General features: G+C 40.5%; 1 protein-coding gene across 6 annotated transcripts in view; it reads right to left on the reverse strand.

Moving 5' to 3' along the window:
* The window catches only part of ACSL4 (acyl-CoA synthetase long chain family member 4), a 48,345-nt gene extending 29,893 nt beyond the window's left edge, over positions 1-18,452 (reverse strand). For 5 of the 6 annotated variants that reach the window (XR_010885574.1, XM_067304313.1, XM_067304315.1 and 2 more), the window contains exons 1-2: positions 18,405-18,452; positions 5,962-6,021 (exon numbers count right to left, since the gene is read on the reverse strand). The gene's annotated coding sequence lies outside the window, so the exon portion shown is untranslated. The remainder of the gene's footprint in view (positions 1-5,961; positions 6,022-18,404) is intronic. The other variant, XM_067304312.1, reaches the window with a different exon arrangement.
* Positions 18,453-18,882: the final 430 nt, after the last annotated feature.

Below are 18,882 nucleotides of genomic sequence, written 5' to 3' on the forward strand. Positions count from 1 at the left end.
ATGTTTTACTTAGCTTATAACAAAGACCACACTTATTCTTCATTTCAAGAAAAATATTATTATTGTCCTTTATAATGAATACTTCTGTTTTACTGCCTCAGAACACATAAGTACTTAATGTCAACCAAAAACAACAACAACAAAAAAACCCCAACAGTTTGTAAGTGTCAGGTGTCATATATTTATTGCTGCAACTTCCAGAATTATTGTAATGGAAACCAGAACAACCCTCTTGCCCTGTATTTTCCCATTATCTAACAGACTGGTGTGAAACACTCCCTCCTAATCTTAACATAAGGACAAGCAAATATTTGGTGAAAGGATAAGACCTGTTTGTGTGCCCCAAAGGCAAAAAACGTAATAGGCCACGGCAAGATTTCACAACTGAAAACTGCCGCTGAGAATACACTGAACTGGGAGAGTGCTTCCTCTAGACAGACCTCCGTGACCTTCGCCTCATTAAATTCTGTCCACGCTCCGAGCTCCGAATACCTCGGGCTCATTCACTCCAGCGCTTCCCCTCTTGCAAGCCTCCGCTCAGTCTGTTCTGCTCAGGCTCTAATCTGACAAAGAGACTAGGACATACGAGGTTTTAAGTCAACTCAAAATATACTATAGTATTGTGAATACTAGCACTCACAATAACTAGTAACAAATTCAACAGCTATTTAAACACGTATTTGTGGTAAGGGAAGGAAGGCAGAGGCATCCTTTTGTCGCACTGGCTTTTTTGTTAAAGGAAATGAACACGGTAAGGATTGGTGGTTTGGACAGAGGGGAGTACTTCAGAAGGGGACAGAAATGCAGAAAACACTCAGCTGAAAAAGACTCATTACTTCAAAACTCCTCCAACATCTACAAAATACACTCTGACTAAAGGCCACAAAAATTAAAGACAAAAAGGAAAAGCACATACTCTACCAACAGAGAAGTATTTCAGCCCGATTTAACCCCTCCCCAACATACACCCCAATCAGATCAGACATTACAACAAATGTTACTCTTACTCCAATATCTTAAACAGCAAAGATACGTGACTGTACTGTTTTACCCAACTTGCAAATGAAAAGGCACATGAAGAGGCAAGCAGTATGCTCAAGGAGAATTTTTAGAGGATGTTGTGGCCATGAAAGTTCTCCAGCAAAAGCTGTGTAAACAGTCAGTTAAGAATTGATGACCGCCTTCTTCCCTTACGTTACACAAAATGGGTAGGCTGGCTAGTTCAGAGTCTGTGCGTAGCTATGCAATCGTTTTGCAACAGGAAGGCTGTGACTTACTTATAGGGCTCTGAAGATCCAGTTAGAGAGATTTAAATTGTCCTAATCTTTTCATTTTCTGCTGCTTTCTCAGCAGTAAACTGCTTTGCAAAAATAAAAAACTATAGAGGTCAGCAGACTTGCCTAAGATTGTTGAATGATACAGTTTGGAAGATCAAATCAGTTTGAGACCTACAAATATAGCCCTGATGACTATTTTCCATGTCTTCCACACACTTTTTATTGCTTGAGACTTCAGGCCAAAACAAACAAGAAACACTACACCTCTGTCCTAGAGAAATTCTATACCCCAACTCAAATAACCCCCTAGCCAAAACAAACAAACAAAAATACAATACTGTATAGAACTGAATGGGTAAGTTTATACTAAAAGAGCTTCATACATTAAAAAAAAGGTTGGTCATTTGTTTCCCCAAAAGGAAAATCATGCCTTGGAATACAGACATAACTTCAAGCTTCTTGAAATCATCCACTTCTTTTAGACAACTTCAGATAACTTCCAAAGCCTGTCATTGCACCTATCCTTTTCAGAAGGTATTTTAACAGAAGATCTTTGCTTTCATCCATACTGTATCAGTTTGACAGTACAGATCGGAGATCAATTCCCCTCTGAAGCTTTGTTCTATCTTTAGGCACTAAAAATAAAGCAGGTAAGGAAAAGAATACTAAACATCCATACTATGCCGTATAGGTATGCATCACGGATTGCTTGTGCAGTCTCTAGCACAATATGCAACTACAATGAAGCATTTAAACCTAACTTTTAAGCTCGGCATATGTCTAGAATTCCCATTTTTAAGAGTGATTCTTATTTGAAAAGATGATTGAAAATACTGATTTCAGGCCAAAGACAGACACTTCAGCTGCAAAAGGGAAAAGTAAAACTGTACAAAAGCGCAAGTGAGAGACTTCACACTGAGCTTGTGGCATTCCCTCATTTTTTGGGTGGAATACAGGCATCTGATGGCTATTCTGTTCTTTCCAGAATTTAGGACCACTCTAAGTATAATCCTTTTAGTCCCAGGAAAAATATGGAAAAGGAGAACTGTGGTGTTTTAAGTCAAGCTGTTCCATTTTGCACTGAAAGGGACTAGGACCCTCACAGTTCTCTCTTCCAGCTGCACAACGGTAACTTCTTAAACTGTGCCACAAGCTCATTTCCCTCAGCGAGGAATGGGGGCCCTCATGTTTAGGGCAGTCTAGATTTTGCTTCTGTCTCCTAGTTGGAGCATTCCTGAAACTGAGAATTTACTCATAGCTGGTTCTTCACACAGGAAAGCTAAGAACTCAGTTTTGCCTCTTTTTCAGGACATGCAAAAAAAGTAAATAACATTGTGTTTCACAGTCTTCAAAGTCAGATTTCTGTTTTTGTAATATTAATGAATATGCGGTAGGGGGTACTGCAGATATGCAAGTTACCTTAGTACTTTCTAGTATTTTGCTTCTAATTGCTAGCTTCTTTCTTAGGTTTATTGAGCATTCATTTTTGTGTGTTCAATTTATTGCCAATATTGGGAACATATGCATGGACACAGGCCACTCAAGAGCTAGCGTGCTCGTATCTCTCAAGTCATTATCCTAAGTTTATGATAATCATTTCAGCAACATCCTTTCACAATGTAAGGAGATTAGGACATTCGGTACTTTTTGTTTTTCAAGTAAAGATGAAGGAATACAGCAAATAATCTGCCTGGGGGAAAGTGTTTCAAACTTTTTCCAGAGACAATGTATTTATGTTTATGCCTGTTGGATACGATTGCTTCACTGAATCCTGGAATGTATGCATTCAGGTTAAAGACTCTGATCAAGTCATGGCATTAGGGTTGGACAAATATTAATGAGGTTTTACTCAAGAAGCCAAAAATTCATTAATGATATTACCCTAGCTCTATAGGTTAAATATTGACACTTATTTCCTGGCTTCAAGTACAGTATGTTACCAGACATCTGCACAGCATGACCTAGGAGGAACTGTAAATACTTCTGTGATATTGCATTAGAAATACTTGAAGTAAACTGACATTTCCCAATATAAAATAAAATAACAACATTGCTCTGTTACTGCATAAGAGCAAAAGTTAGGAGAAAGTAAACAATGAATCATTCTTTTTCAGATAGCATTCAGCTAATATATCCATTTGACCAAAGCTTAGTAAGATTAACACAGGAGACCCAGTCTTTGAAAACCGCTTCCTGTATTTATAAGTTTCCTGAAATTTATCAGCCTTGTTCTAGAATAACCTTTTGGTGAAAGGAGCAACTCAAACAGATGTTGAAGTGCATGAACACAAGCTCAGTTTGTGACAAAATCACATAAAACAAATCACATAAAAACAAAACAAAAAAACAAAAAAAAAACCAACACACACACACACACACACACACACACACACACACACACACACAAGTAAAGTGTTCCTCATCATGTCCTGCATTAGTAGCCTTTTACCTACAAAAAAAGTGTACTGTGGGATGGGGGGAGATTTTTCTAAAGTCCTTAAATGCTCTTCAAAATTTTGCGAGGAGGGTCAACAAGAGGAGCACCAAAACTGGGAAACATACTTTCCCTTTTCTCTTATAAGCTCACAATCTAAATGTAAATTATTTCCTTTGCTGTGAGTAAGCAAACAGAAGGAAACTTTTTTTATTTGAAATTCTAAGAAATTCTCTCTTTCACAGATGTACTGATGTACAGATGACTGGGTGTTCACTTAAAAACACAAGGTTAAGAAAAGTGTTCCCACCCATGGTCATTTGGGATGGAAGCCCCTGAGATTTCAAGCGTGAGTCATCCCTTTTTTCCCTTTTCACTGTGCAAGTAAGCAAGCTGCAGAGCAAAATGGTTTGAGAGCCACCAAAAGTTAGGAGCATTGGGAGCAAGCATATGTTAATCTTTTGTATAATCACAATGTTTTCCAGTGGAAAAGTGCTCATGTTCTTTGTCCATCTAAGGAGCTGAATTTTACTGTGGTCTTAATGCTGAATTTTAGCATAGTCTGTTGTTTGGTTCATGGTGAACCTGCCCTATCACTTAGTAGCCAAACACTCCCAGATTCATATCTGGATATCTGTCATGTCCACCTCCATAGCTGGAATTCACAGATAAAGCTCTACCTAAGGCAGGCCTTCCTGCTGCAACATTCATCTTGTGCTTTATGATTCACTGAGATATCTTTAGAGTACCTTCTTTTAACAACATTATGTGGCAACTGAGGTATTAATTTTTATGAGGAAGACCTGGAGGTATAGCCTGGGGATGAACTGTACATGGATACTAAAACTTACTGCAGTGCATATCAACTTAGAGAAGTTGAGGATCTTATCTACCATCAGCAAGGGAGATAACACTGGTGATGGCATTTTCTACACACCAGGGGAGCCAGTCTCACTGACTGACTGTGTTGTAACAATTATTCAAATTTATCTGCACTTCGAAGAGGAAGTAAGATGACCAAGCAAATTTCAGTATATTTTCCCCTACAAGGGAGTTCTAGATTTAAGAGCTTTGAACACTATTTTGCTTAATTTTCTGAGCAGCATAATGCCACCAACACAAGAAAACAATGCAAAAGAACACAAAACACAAGATGCTGACACCAGGACAGGGGATTAAGTTAGAAACCAGCACAATTCTCAGAGAAAAGAATTAAAAAAAAAAAAAAAGGGGGAGAAAAAAGGACCTGTGAGAGAGTTTTAAAGAGTAAGCTTTTGAACTTCAGCATTACCCTGAGTCACATTTATCACACTACATTTACAGACACCAAAATGCTTCTTTAACATGCGCATGTCAGAGGCAGGCATTTTTTTGATGTTCTTAGTCCAACATATCCAAGTAGCTTTCGCAAAACAGCAGAGGACGTATTTACGGGACTGGGTCACAGTATCACGTGCTAGCTCAAACCTCAGCCAGCACAGAGCTAGCCAGCTGTGGCCAGAGAGGTGCGTAACCGTATTATCACGCCATTGAGCCTGTGCTAATACGTCCTGCCCCTCAGCAAGATTTACTAGCACAGGACAGCCGTGCGCTAACACAGCCACAGAGCTGCTTGAAAGGGATTTGTTCAAGCCCTGCCAGGTCAGAATACATTACAAAAGTATGTGTGACTATTTCCAACAGATCGCATAGCTAAAACTCAAGTGGCTTGATGGCATGACTTGATATTTAGGTAACTAGATCACTTTAAACATGAATAAAGTAGGAGTCAAAGTAGCAACTGTATAATAAGGAACTCTTTGTATAGCACTGGACTAAAGAGTAAAGCAGTCACAGACTCAACAATTTTTGAAGGAAGCAAGAGGAGGAAACCAACACTGCTGAACATTCTTTCAATTTGTATTCAGGAATATTTTTGCTCTGAAAAAGGGATAGAAACATCCTTAATATTACAAAGTGTATCACAACAGCATGCTATGGTTTGTAACAAAAACACAGCATTTCATTTGCTAACAAATGCAGCGGTACTCAAAAAGCTAACATTGTTATAAGACATTTCTATCAGCTTAAAAATAGAGTCCCCACTACAAGTCTATCAATATTTGGACTGATCATAATGACAGCAGGAATTCACTGTTCACAAAGTTCACTGTTGCTGGATTTTAGTAAGGATTTAAGTAAGAATGACCATTCCCTGGTTATTGACAATCTGACTACTCACTAGCACACAAAACACAAGTCAGTCTTTACCTTGAATGCAACCACAGTTCAAATGTTTCTACGTGTGTAGGTTGATAACTTCAGGAGAATCTAAAAAGAAAAATATTAAATTGTGAAAATTCTGGCCATTTCTTAGGTTATAAACATATCTAAAGAAACCATTCAACCCAACATTTTTCTGAATTGGTATTGCAAGCTTTGTCAGCTGTTTTTTGGTAATGATCATTTGCACCACTGCAAAATATTACCTGTTATTCAAAAACATGGAACAGTGATCTTGTACTCTAGATGATGCGATACCACTAGAAACTCATGACATTATCATTCTCAGCTGCTATATTTTTACTTAAGTTTTATGTTCTGTGTGCCTTCAGATGTTTGAATCATGTAACGTGCTGCCAAACACTATGCCTGATAAAAAGATTTAAAAGTCACTCTTGGTTCAAAATCAGCATTATGATGTTATACGCTTTTTAAATAGCCTCCACTTTAAAGTTTTGGCAGCCCAGCATTCAAAGTTTACCTTTTGTAAGCTTATTTAAGATAAATCTATATCTTGCTCTCCAAGTTACAGAAATATTTTTCATTTACAGTTTTTTAAAGAAAGGCAAATTTATAAACCAATAGGTATATACTGCTGACAAATATATTACACTGTTTTGTCTGCCTGAGGAACAGTTCTGCAAAAGAACAGCCTTAGATAAGCAACCAACAGAAACCTTATCCACTCTTGGCCTTCCAGAGAACATGCTATTATACGACCCACTGAACATTTGCATCTGATGTCCAGGCACAAAGCAAGATGCAGAAAGTAGAAAAGCAAGCATCAAAACAGGTGGTGTGGTCATAAAATCTTGTAGTTTAGGTATAGAGTAGTACTAGCACACATACAAGCTATGTAAGTATCATATATTCAAGCACGTATTCCAGAAATAGTGATTCAACAACAGTCAAAGCTACATGCACTTTGAGGCAACACCGAGAGAAAGGTTCCCCCAGGCCCTGCTCCTCCTCCCAGCAGTAACCCTGCTGCCTTTGAGGGCTACCACTGCCGCCTGCCTCCTCCTTTCTTTCTCCCCACTGCAACTCAGACTGATTTGGTGCAGATTAACTGAGGACTCATTTCCAAACACCAGTAATTTTTTAAGTGGGTGTGGGTTATACCTGAATAACTGCTGTACTTTTAACATTAGGGAAAAGATTTATTTTTAACATTAGGAAAGAGTGTGAAACTGGTCACCATCTAATCTTTCTCAGTAGGTGATATGATCTGAAAAGAGTCTTGTACTTGTTTCTGACCCTCTGCATATGTGATTTTCATTCATCAAACCATCTCTGAGTATTCGAGTAACTTGAACTATTATCAGCTCATCATGTTTCTGTCTTCAGTTGTGTAAGACTAAAATTCCCAGACTGTTCAGCATGCTCTATTTTTCAGCACAGTTTTATGAAACTGTAACATACACTGCAGAGACTATGTTATTTAAAAGTGTGGAATAAAAATATGCCTAAAGAGCAAGCTTCAGTGAAATACTGAAATATCTAGACAGCTTCTCTTATATGAACTTGAACAGTAAGGATAATGTGCAATCCATGAACAAATCAGACCGAGTCCTGACAATCCCACAGTGTCAAAAGATAGATAGCATACGATATAAGCAGGATGTTCTTGGTTTTCTAAGGCATAATCTTGCTAATGTCCCTATTCCAACTCCCATTTTCTCAACTTCGTTTTTAATTAAGAACAGGAAGCTTAGTTTCACCTTCCAGTTGTTCCTCTTCCCTGTGGAGATGGATTTAATAACGAAAGCACTTTTGGGCTGGGTTTTATTTAACCCAGCTGAGCTCGTAAAAATGCAAAACTATTTGCATGCTTATAAAATAAACAGAGAACCCACGTTCATAATGAAAATTAAGCACAAGTACTTCCAGATAACAAAAGCATGAAAACAAGGCTGTCTTAAATTCCATAATAAATTATACTATATCAGTTGTATACACAGCTGCCTTCATGGAAAGTGATGTGCAAAATGACACACTAATGGGCCACTAGGAACAGAGAGGAGAAAGTACTCCATCCTCACTTCCTACATCTCCATCTGCTGCAAAAAGACTGCAGGTACCACATATCAGCATCTCTTACTACTTTTGCATTTTCCCCTTCCTTTGTTTTATCACTTTACTGCTATTCCACATTACTACTAGTTGCAGAAGCTTTACTGTCTGAACTTTTCTATTTAACAGTCAAAGCTATGGAAAACAGTCTTTAAAATTGCATCTTACCTATATAACGTGATTCTTTTAGTACATAGGCTTTCATTATGATAAAAAAGTGCCCATATTTAGAACAGAAAAGAGGTTAGAGGATTTTAAGACCAAAAATGATATTTAAAACAAAGAAAGTTTTCAGAAATACACAACTTAAGCAAATTACTTGATGGGATTGACATAAATGTGACCTCAGTATAATGGAGACTCCAACAGAGAAGTGAGAACAATGCAACAACCCTGCCAGTTCTCTAGCAGAGTCTTCGGGTGTAGGTTCATGGCAGCCAACTCAGTCCAAATCTGGACTGCTGCAATCCCACTTTGACTCTTCTCTTGGGCTGCAAATTTTGCAGCAAGCCAAATCAATCACTTTTTATGTACTACTTTTAAGTCACACCAGTTATCTGAAGTAGCTCAGATCAGCTGACATGGAATTACTTGTACCTTTACACTGTAGCTCTGTAAGCACTTTAAACCAGCATAACATGAAGCTGGCGTTGAAAGAAGTAGCTTCCACCCATTTTCTGCTGCCCCAAACTGCCCCCCGCCTTGTGCAAGGATCCAGAGGAAGTGCTGGCTGCAGCTTTTGTGGGCTTTGAGCATTCATGGAAGTAGAGTGTTGGGGGGAAAAAAAACCAAAACATCAGAGGCTGTAGTTATCACCATCACAGTAACCTACTTTTATTAAAAGCAAAAAGATGCCCAGTCCCAAACACTGAAATGTCATATTAGAATTTTATTAAGGATCTAATTTTATATAATCTAAAAGATTTTAACATGTATAATTTGTTGTTTATTGGAGGTCATGAGTTAGCAATCATCCTAATCAAAAGTGGTTGTCTGCTATGGGAAACAGACAGCACAGCAGCTGACTACTGAATTGAGAGTTTAAGATACAAAAAGAAGGTCTTCATTCATAAATGTTTGGTGTCTGGCTATGAACCAACATCCAGTGTGCACTGAAACACACAATTTCTAGCACCTCTACTTACTTAACTAGCATATCTGACGTAGTGATTTGCAATATCTCTAGTTTCCAAGATAAAATACTAGTTGAAAATGGCCTATTGGGTATTCTACTTGCCAAGTACTCCAGGTAAACTTAAAATAATAGGATCTTTTCAAAAATTATCACCTGTATAGCTAACTGGAGAGGAGATGACCAAGTTCCTGACAGACTGAAGTCCTTGGCAATGCTAAGCTTGGGCAACATGAAATGTTTCAGTATCTCTTACTACTTGCACCAATTCACTGATTTTTCAGCAAGATATTTGTATCCTCTTATCAGCAAGTATCACAATAATATCTTCTTGTGATCTTACCACTAGCTTCACTTTACCCTACAAACTCAACAGTACATTGATGGCAGCACTCATTCCAATCTGGAAAGACTCATTCAGCAATATGTGCCTCCTGCAATAAATATGTATAGAACAGTGAATTACAACATTTTGCAAAGTTAGACCAAACAATTTTTAGCACTTGTGCAAGTATATCTGTAGCCTAACTTGACAGATAGCGAATGCTCTTCAAGTTCACTGAGTGTGAGAAACTGACAGTGCACAGCATTAGTAGAGGAACACTCATTTTTTCGCAATCCAATGTTTCTGTAAACGCAAGTTACTTGGCAGACTTTTTGGTTCAAGCTGTACAGATGGCCCCTAGTGGTGTTACAGAAACGCACATCATAAATTTTAGAAAATAGTAACCTACCTAAAACATCAAATCAGACTTACAGTCAGATAAGCAATCACTACAGAAATATGTATTTATGTCTGTAAAAACATTTGTGCTACTGAGGGATAGTAAGAAAAATTAGCTTGCACTAGCGAACTTTTAAAGAAAACTAAACACAGGTGTTAATTCTATTCCTCCTGTGATACATAACAAAGATTTTCTGACAGCCACGGAGGAGGTGCCTTAGGATACGCTTATGCTCTTCAGAAACCATTTATTTGTTTTTTTGCAGCGTCTCCTACATTCTTTTCCAAGAGACTGGATTGGAAAATAGAAAAAAAAAAAGCTTATAACTACAGACACTGAACAAAGAAATTCTCTTTGAGATATTACATATTTAAGATTATAACACATTCAGTTCCTCTCTGTGCTAATATTTTTCTACTGTCAAGAGGAGAATCTGTGCAAACAAGGCCCTTAAGAAGGCTGCAGAGTTAGTTTCCAAGGAGGACAGCTACTCAATTACTTTGTGGACTACTCTTTATTTCTGACAATGGAGTTGAGTAGATGCTACAAGGGATGTGACAATTATAAAAGTCTGAAGGGTCTGATGGGAAGAGATACAGCTACAAATACACCTGTTTGGGGATGGGAAGAAATATATTAAAAAACAAGCAGCAGCTGATTACATGCATAAGCATTTGTTTTGAGTTGTGCTGTTTAAGGGTCTAAAAGTTTCAACATGGAAACAAAGTTTTTTTTGGAGTGCTTAACCTCACAGAGGAGTCTTACTCCAAGAGTCAATGCGGGCAACTGACACTGGATCCAGAAGTCTGCAGCACAGCTCCAAATAGCAACCACACAAATCAGATTCAGGTATTTTATTAGTTCGAATGCCTTTCAGCCTAACTTGAAACAGTGCTCCTTGCTCTCTTGTAGAGGGATCTAGTACCTTCTGATGCTAGATAATTTCTGCCTAGAGATGACTATTCTTCAGTTTCTCCCGCAACACTCAATCAGAAGAACCCTAACTCAACCGCCTGAATGGTTGCCTATATGCCTGCAGCTTGCTCACTCTTCTGGGTAAGGCAGAAGAACTTCAGCTACCACCATCACTGCCAGATGAGCATGTGTTGCCAGGGGCTCATGGAAGTGCCTCCTCTGACCTGTCCAGATGTCTGGTAAGGAAGTCTCCCTGAATGTGAACAGAAAGTTAAGCAAGTTTTCTCAGTGTGTTAAGGTTCACGATGAGGAGAGGTGATCAAGAAACATATCTTGCAGAAATTTAGAGGAAGTCCAGATCTCTTCAGAGTGTGATGCATTAGATTGTTGGTATTAATTTGAGAGAAAAAAAGCCACCGTGGGCCACCTAGACAAATGTGGCAAAATTCTTGGGGAGTGAGGTAGAAGATGTCCTGCTGAGAAAGAGTACATTCTCCCCTTCAACTGAGCAACATTTTGCTGGTAATTATCTGGCTACCACTTTGGTCCCACCAAGAGCAAAGCAAACTGAAGTATAGCATCCAAAAATAGTTCTAGGAAACAGGCAGAGGAGCACAAGCACGACCAAAGCAAGACATTCACCATCCTGGGGAACCTGCTCATCATCAGAATGATAGACACCTTTTTGAGAGAACATCTGCTATACACCTTTCTTCTAGTGTCCACTGCTTCCAGTACACCAAAAGCCCTCCACCTCAGAACTGAAAATCCTTGAGGTTTATGGAGGAGGGCTTCTGCAAGACTGTCTGAACCCAGGTTACTCTCTTTCATCCGATCTTGTTCACAACCTTCTCAAAACAAGCCCAGTCAGAACCTGCAGCTTAAGAAGTGTCACAGGGGACATCATTAAGAGATTACTTGCTCCCCAGAATATTCTAATCCTTCTGTTAAGAAAGTGAATAGTTCACCCTGCAGAAAAATATTATTAAAGGACTGATTAAAGAGATCCTGTAGCTTCTTTGACTCCTTTTCACAGAGGCTGCTATGCCCAGCATTATCTATCCCTTGCATTTCAAGTGGTTCAGAAGAATCTTACTGTGTTAGAGTTTCTTCTTGTTTTAAGAATTCAAATACCTGTTCCAGATTCTGGCATACCATTCATTCTCCATTAGGATCCTCAAGAACAGGGAGATATGCCTAAAGCTACTCCAGATAGATCTGTGCAAACTACACAGGGAATGATGTAACCTGCCTTGCACAAGTAGTTCAGTACAACCATCTCAACTCAGCTATCAGAAATGAGAAATATTTCAGTGGTAAAACTCTGTCCTCATGAAGCTCCCTAAGATATTCATTATTATTTGATGGGGAATTTTCTCAAAATGACCTGGAGAACTGCTTCTCATTGGGCATTGATTTCTCCAACTTACCTAGGTAAAATGACCAACCTCCAATCAGTTCATTAAAAAAAAAAAAAAAAAAAAAAGAAGAAGAAGAAGAAGGAAGGTCTTGAATTCATCTTAAAAAGCAGAAGTAGTGAAGAAGGGTTAGATGGTTACAATTACAATGGTAGTTATCATTACTGAATACAAAGCTATACTGCAGGTGCTGATAAGAGTTTTATTCTGCACAACAGGCTTCAAGACGGAGGTAGTTGCATCCACTCAATTCCCGGTAGCCCCAGCTGGAGCAGCCCAGAGATGTGAGGCTGCCTGCTGGTCCACAGTGGCACTACTGCTCACAGAGTCCAGTCCGGCACAGCTGGTGTGCTTGGGGACTGCCACCAAAAAACCACCCTCAGGTAAGAATCTCTGTAAAAAGGACTACTACTTCTACTCAAATAACTCTCCTAAAGTTACACAGCAAACACACAAAAAAACATTTTAAAGACTAGGCATCTAACTGCAGTAACTATAGCTATTAACTGAGTAATATTAACTGAGTAATTCCATATACACAGGAAAACCTCAGTTAGTTAAGATGTGGTTAGGAATGCACATCTTGTATCTTAAAACGTTTAGAACAGTGGTTGAAAAACAATCAATAGCCATCATTTCCTGTTATATGAGTTTACTGTTGTGTCTGCTAGACTACAAGTCAAATTTTTTAGGAAATGTTATTTAAATTTAAAAATGCTGCAAAGTTAGGTATGTTTTAAAGCACCTAGCTAAGATGACCAAGGATCAGAGTACACAGTAAAGTATCATTTTCACTTAAAAAATTGTTTTTTTTTTTAATGATACTGTACAACCCAAAACCAAAAACACCCTAACCAGGTCTGCAGTACAGATCTAACAAGTAATTCTGCAAAGCAGAATCATTAGCTAGGTGTTAAGAAAAAAATTAACGTGTTGACCATGCTTATGCTAGAACAACGGAGTAGGCTAAATGTGTTATTAACAGATACTTTAAGTAAATTGACCTTCTGAACACAAACCTTTCTGTAAGTCTCTTGGTATAATTCACCTGCAATCTTATTGCAAATGTTAAACAGAACATCACTTCAGAGTACTTAAAGTATCAGTATAAAAGTCTCTTTAATTAGTACAAATTTTAGAGTACATGTAATGTGCTATTTTAAGCCTGTCCTTGTCATGTCAGCTTGTTTCTAATTTAATAGGCTTTCAAGCCTACCGAGATTTTTTTTTAATTGGTGTATATATTAATATTCTAACTGCCATTACACATTTACACTATAAAGCATGCCCGATATTCAGTGTATGGGAATAAAGGCATCTTCCCCATACACTAAGAAAAGCGATTAACAAAAATCATGAGATGAACTGCAGCATCATCACACAATTTAAAGAAAAACAGATAAGCATTCAGGTATTCTGCTCTGTTTTTAGAAATGTAACAGCTGCTACTGAATGAAAAAATGAATTGATAACATGAATTTAAAAAGGAATATAAATCTACTACCTAAAAGGGAAGCTGCAAGTATGCTTTTAGAGAAAGATGCTCAACTGATGAACAAGTGACATACTCTAGGGAATCAACAGTCACATCAATATACACTGAAGGAAATCCTGGTTCACTAGTTTTCTCCTCAGTGAAAACAGTGCTATTCAGGTATAACAGATTTAAGATTCTCAGATGTAAAATGGTCTACAGATCTCACCTTGAAGCTCAGTGATCTCCCAGCTGCACAATGCCCAAACATTTGGCACTAACTGTACTACAAAAACCATGCAAAATTTAAACACAGCAACATAGATATTTATTCAACATACAGGATTCCTTAAAAAACACTATGCTGAGGTGAAAAGTACTCTTTGATTTCAATGGCAAGTCAAAGTGCATAGCTCCATCTGAAGCAAAGAAAGAGGAAAACAATTCATCACGCCCTTCACATTACACAGCTGTAAACCCCAGAGCAAAGCAACTATAAAACATGTTAACATTTTTATGCAATAGCATTACCTCCACCCTCACATCTATCATAAGCAACTCACACACCCACAAAGTTTTAAAAAAAATCCATTATGCAAATCAACATTCTGGCTATAGGAAAATGTTTTCCCCAGTAACCCCTGGCCCAGTCACCTCTCCTTCCTTTTGCTGTTCCTCTCTCTCCCAAGATTTCCTGGGCAATTTATTTGCATTTTGAGAAATGGTTTCACACGTCTTCTGAATTTTCTACTGTATTTAAGATTATCTTATACTGTAAAGCAACTCTCAGGCAAATTGTACCAACACATCTCTCTCTCTCACACACACACACACACACTCTCTTCATATCTAATTTCTGCAAAGGTCAGGTTCAAACCAGCACTCAGCTTAGGACCGGCTCAAAAGCTACTATATAGTCCCTTGAGCTGTGGCAGTGCATGTCAAAAGTAGCATGGTAGCCTGAATAGTTGAAAGGCTTCCTACTAGGGCAGCAACAACAGCACAAGGAATTTCCACCCCCACCACTCGTTCCTAACCTCTCTATCAAGCACTTGGTCAGGTAAACAGTGTCATGCACCTCTGGCACAAGATTAGAGCTGCAACTTGATTACAAACACACTTCATGTGAAGTGTTAAGCAGAAATGGATAGCCTTAAAAAAACTGGAGTGGGGAAAGAATATCTGCCATAGTTTAAGTTGTGTCCAATTATTGTTGTTGATCCTGGCCAAGTTGCTCAATGTGGTTCACACTAAGTATCTATGACAGAAAAGAAAACTGAAACCACATCTCCCAAGCCATTCTGACAACTAGCCAGACTTCCTCTCTGCATGTGTGAGGACGGCCTTATTCTATATAGTGTCTTTTAGTTCAGCTTCATAGAAAACAAATGTGAAAAATTCTCACAGCTCCAGCATAAAGACAATATGTAAAACACAAACAGCGATCTGTGAGAAAGAGCCTTGCAACTTTGAGGCTTCACGTGAACAATATATCATTATGGAAGCAGAAGGGAGAAACCAGTCACACCACTTTAAGTGTATGTTTTACTTTCAGCTTAACACAAGTTACTCCATGAATGAGTGGCCACAGAAGAAATAATTAGTGCTGTGTTCAGCTTTCATTTTTATGCATCTCTACACGGAGTACAAGATTTTTGAGGAAACATGCTGTTATTAGAGTTTCAGCAAATTATGGGACAATCCTAATCCCCCCCACTCAAAAAAACAAAAAAAAAAAACAAGGAAACAACGGAAAAGCAGTAGCAAAGTAGTAAGAATCCCTATCCACTGTAAAGCATGGTTCTATTAGCAAAGAGAAATACTAAGTTTCCCCTTGAGGCCCTTCCAGACTGCTAGCCTACTCCACGAAGCACCTTCCTGACAGAGGGCAATTCCAGCTACAGAAAGAGGAGGAGGTAACTCTGAAACAAGGACAAACAGCCACTCTCTAGCTGCTGCACAACACAGGAAAAATAAGTAGCGTGGCCAGCTTTGAGATGCACCTTTGACAAAAAGGATGTTACTTGCAAGACACTGCCCCATCTAAATAACACGCCAGTATATGAACAAATGCTGCAAAAATGCAAGTTTTGTGTCCCAGGATTATTGCTTCTCTCCTTCAATGAAACTTCCTTTTCCTTTGAGAAAATAAACGTCCTGAAGAACAGTGACCATGTGGTTAGTTGCGTATACAATGAATATTTCCCTTAATAATTAACTCAATCTCTTTTTCATTTCAGGAATTTCTTATTAAAAACATTTTTCTTATAGACAAGCACTCAACCACTTGTCATCTTAACTACCTAACCCCATTTATTAATGAATAACTTTAAAATGAATAGATTTTACATGTTTAGATCTTTGGCTCAAACTCAGCCTACTGTATAACATTTGATTTGGGTCTTAATTTTATTTAAAACAGCATAATAGGGTCCATTTATTTTACTAGATACATATCTTAATACTGCTTGGAATATATTTGTATCTACTGCCTTGTTTAGCGATTTGTTCAAGCGTTGTTCTTCTAGTTTTATAAAAGGGCTGAAGCATAAACCTGTTGTTAGAAGGAGGTCAGCCACAGAACACTGGTAATTTATGATGCTGGAAATTTATAGCTACTGGTAATTGTTAGATTATTCAGTCCTCAGACAATGGGTGATACTGTCACTTGCTAGCACAGTATATATTACAGATAGTGTTAAAGATAATACATGAGTAATGTCTGCATGAGATGCAAACACCTGAATAATTAACACATCATGAAAACTTTACCACAGGGTTTTTAATTTTTTTTGTCTACCTCTTAAGTTTATAGAAGCTTATAGTTTAAGACAACAATGAAGGGAAATTGGCAAGTAAAAAGAAATGAGGGGGAAGTTTAAAAAAAATTTATTAATATAACCTTTATGTGGAGATAATTAAGACTTCTGTAGAACTGTATTCAGCCCAAACTTTGCGGCTTTAAGTAAATGCATAAAGAGAAGAAAAAAATTAAACCAAACAATTTGTCTGAAACTGGTGGAACATTGTTCATTGTACCTCTTTTTGGTAGAAGAGATTGGCTTTGGGGATTTGCTTGTTTAAATTATAAGATTTTCACATATTAGGAAAAAATAATCTGTGTTTCTAATCATTGGGATTTCTGATCCCTGACCAACTGCAAAGACTGAAAAAAGCAAAGTCAATTAAAATAATAATAATAAAAAACCCCTTATGTTTCTAATTACTATTTGTAGCTTTATTTTCTGATTTTTGCATTTGGAATGGGCAAGGCTGTAAATGCACATATGCCTACAATATTAAATGACAAAGAACGTTGCATTAATATTTTTATGTTACAACAGCCCAAGATGCAAAGAACAACAAAGGAAGGACAGGTGTTATCTTTAACCTGATAATCACCTTTTGCAAGCATCATGGACTACAGAAATTTAGTTTATCTGCAATGATTCTCAATTTATATCAAATTTCTCTGTACTCTCAACCTGTACTTATTGAGCATCTTCACTGAAAAAAAGATCAAATACAAAACAATTATATTAGACAAAAGGGTTATAACACAAAATAGTTCAAAAGTTGCTATAATTATTCCATTAAAGCAACAAGATGAATAAGAGATCATTTGGAGCTTTATTCAGTTCCCTGATGTTGGCTCATTTAGTGCCGGCACTCTTCTGGGAGTGGGGGAAGGCATGAAGTACACATACACTTTCTTTTTAAATCAGCTTAAAAATCCGCAAAGCATACAAGGATATTTTAGGATATTGCAAAGTGAAACTTATCTCAGAGGAACAAAACAACAAAAATAACCAACCGCTTTCCTGCCCTGCTTTAGCAGATGCTCCTATGACGTGAAACAGAAAAAATATGCATTGTGCGTAGCGTTGAGCAATGAATCACGTTTTCCTGGGCTTCTGCGTGCGCTGCATCGGCATCAGACCATATCCTGAGCCCAGCCTCCTTCTCTGCATCTAGGAGGCAAGGGGGCTACGAGGGGGGAGATAACACTGGTGGCTGTATCGGGCAGGGCTCGCAAAACCCTTTCGGTTCCCAGGAGGGCAGAGAGGAGCAGAAAAGGGGGATGCTGCTGATGCAAGGCAAGGAAGGGAGCGAGCAGCCTCTTCCGTGATCAGTCAGGCGGGCAAGAAAGAGGCAAGCGGCAGAGGATGCTGCCGCTGGCCGAGGCCGCCGCCGCTCGGCGCCCAGCGCGCGGAGGGGCACGACGAGCCGCGAGGAGAGGGGCCGGCGGCGCCGCCCCGCGGAGCCCCCGGCTGCCGCCTCCTCGCCGCCGAGGGGAGGCCGCGGAAGGCGCTCCGGCACCCAGCCAGCAAGGACGCGCCGGGAGCGCGCGGTCGCTGGCAGACGTACGCTCGGCAGCCGCCGGGCACCCGCCGCCCCGCCTGTCCGCACCCGGCCCTTGCCGGCGCCCTGCCACCTGCTCCCGCGCCGCCCGCCCCGGCAGGGCGCCGGGCGCCCCCCGCACGGCGCTCCGCGAGGCCGCGCCGCGCCTGACCCCGCTTAACCCGCCTTCTCCCCTCGGCCGACCCGGCTGCCGCGGTCCCACCCCCGGCGGCGAGGAGGGCGGCCCGGCGGGAAGCGCCGTCCCCCGCCGGCGCGGCCGCGGCGCCCCCCGGAGCCCCAGCGCCGCCGCCTCCCGGCCGTTACGCCGAGGCGGAAGGCGCGCGCGCACTCACCTCGCCGCGGGCGGCCCCGGCGCTGCCGGCGGAGAGCGCGGCCGGCGGCTCCACGGGCTGCTAAAATGGCTGAGCGCGAGGGGAGGAGGGCGGAGGGGAGCCGGGGGGGCGCGAGGGGCGGGGCGAGCCCCCGCGCCGCCGCGCGCCGCCGCCCCATCCCCCGCCCGCCCCGCTCCGCTCCGCTCCGCTGACGCGCCGCGGCGGCAGCAGGGGGCGGCGCGAGGGCGGCCGGGCCGCGGGGCGGGCGGGGGCGCAGCGCGCTGCCTCCGGGCGCGGCCTCCGGGCGCGGCCGGCCCGCCCAGGGCCGCCTTTCGCCCCCGCTGCCGCTGTCCTCACCTCTGCCGGGGAGGCGCAAGTCAAGGCGTCCTCCTCCCCCGGAGGGTCCGCGTCCTGACGGGGCGGAGAGACGTCGCGGAGAACCGGGCTGCAAACATGCATACAGGTGCAGGCGGATGCAGGTCTACTGTTATACTATTAA

The sequence above is a fragment of the Apteryx mantelli genome, chromosome 13 (genome assembly GCF_036417845.1).
Source record: "Apteryx mantelli isolate bAptMan1 chromosome 13, bAptMan1.hap1, whole genome shotgun sequence".
Classification (NCBI taxonomy): Eukaryota; Metazoa; Chordata; class Aves; order Apterygiformes; family Apterygidae; genus Apteryx; species Apteryx mantelli.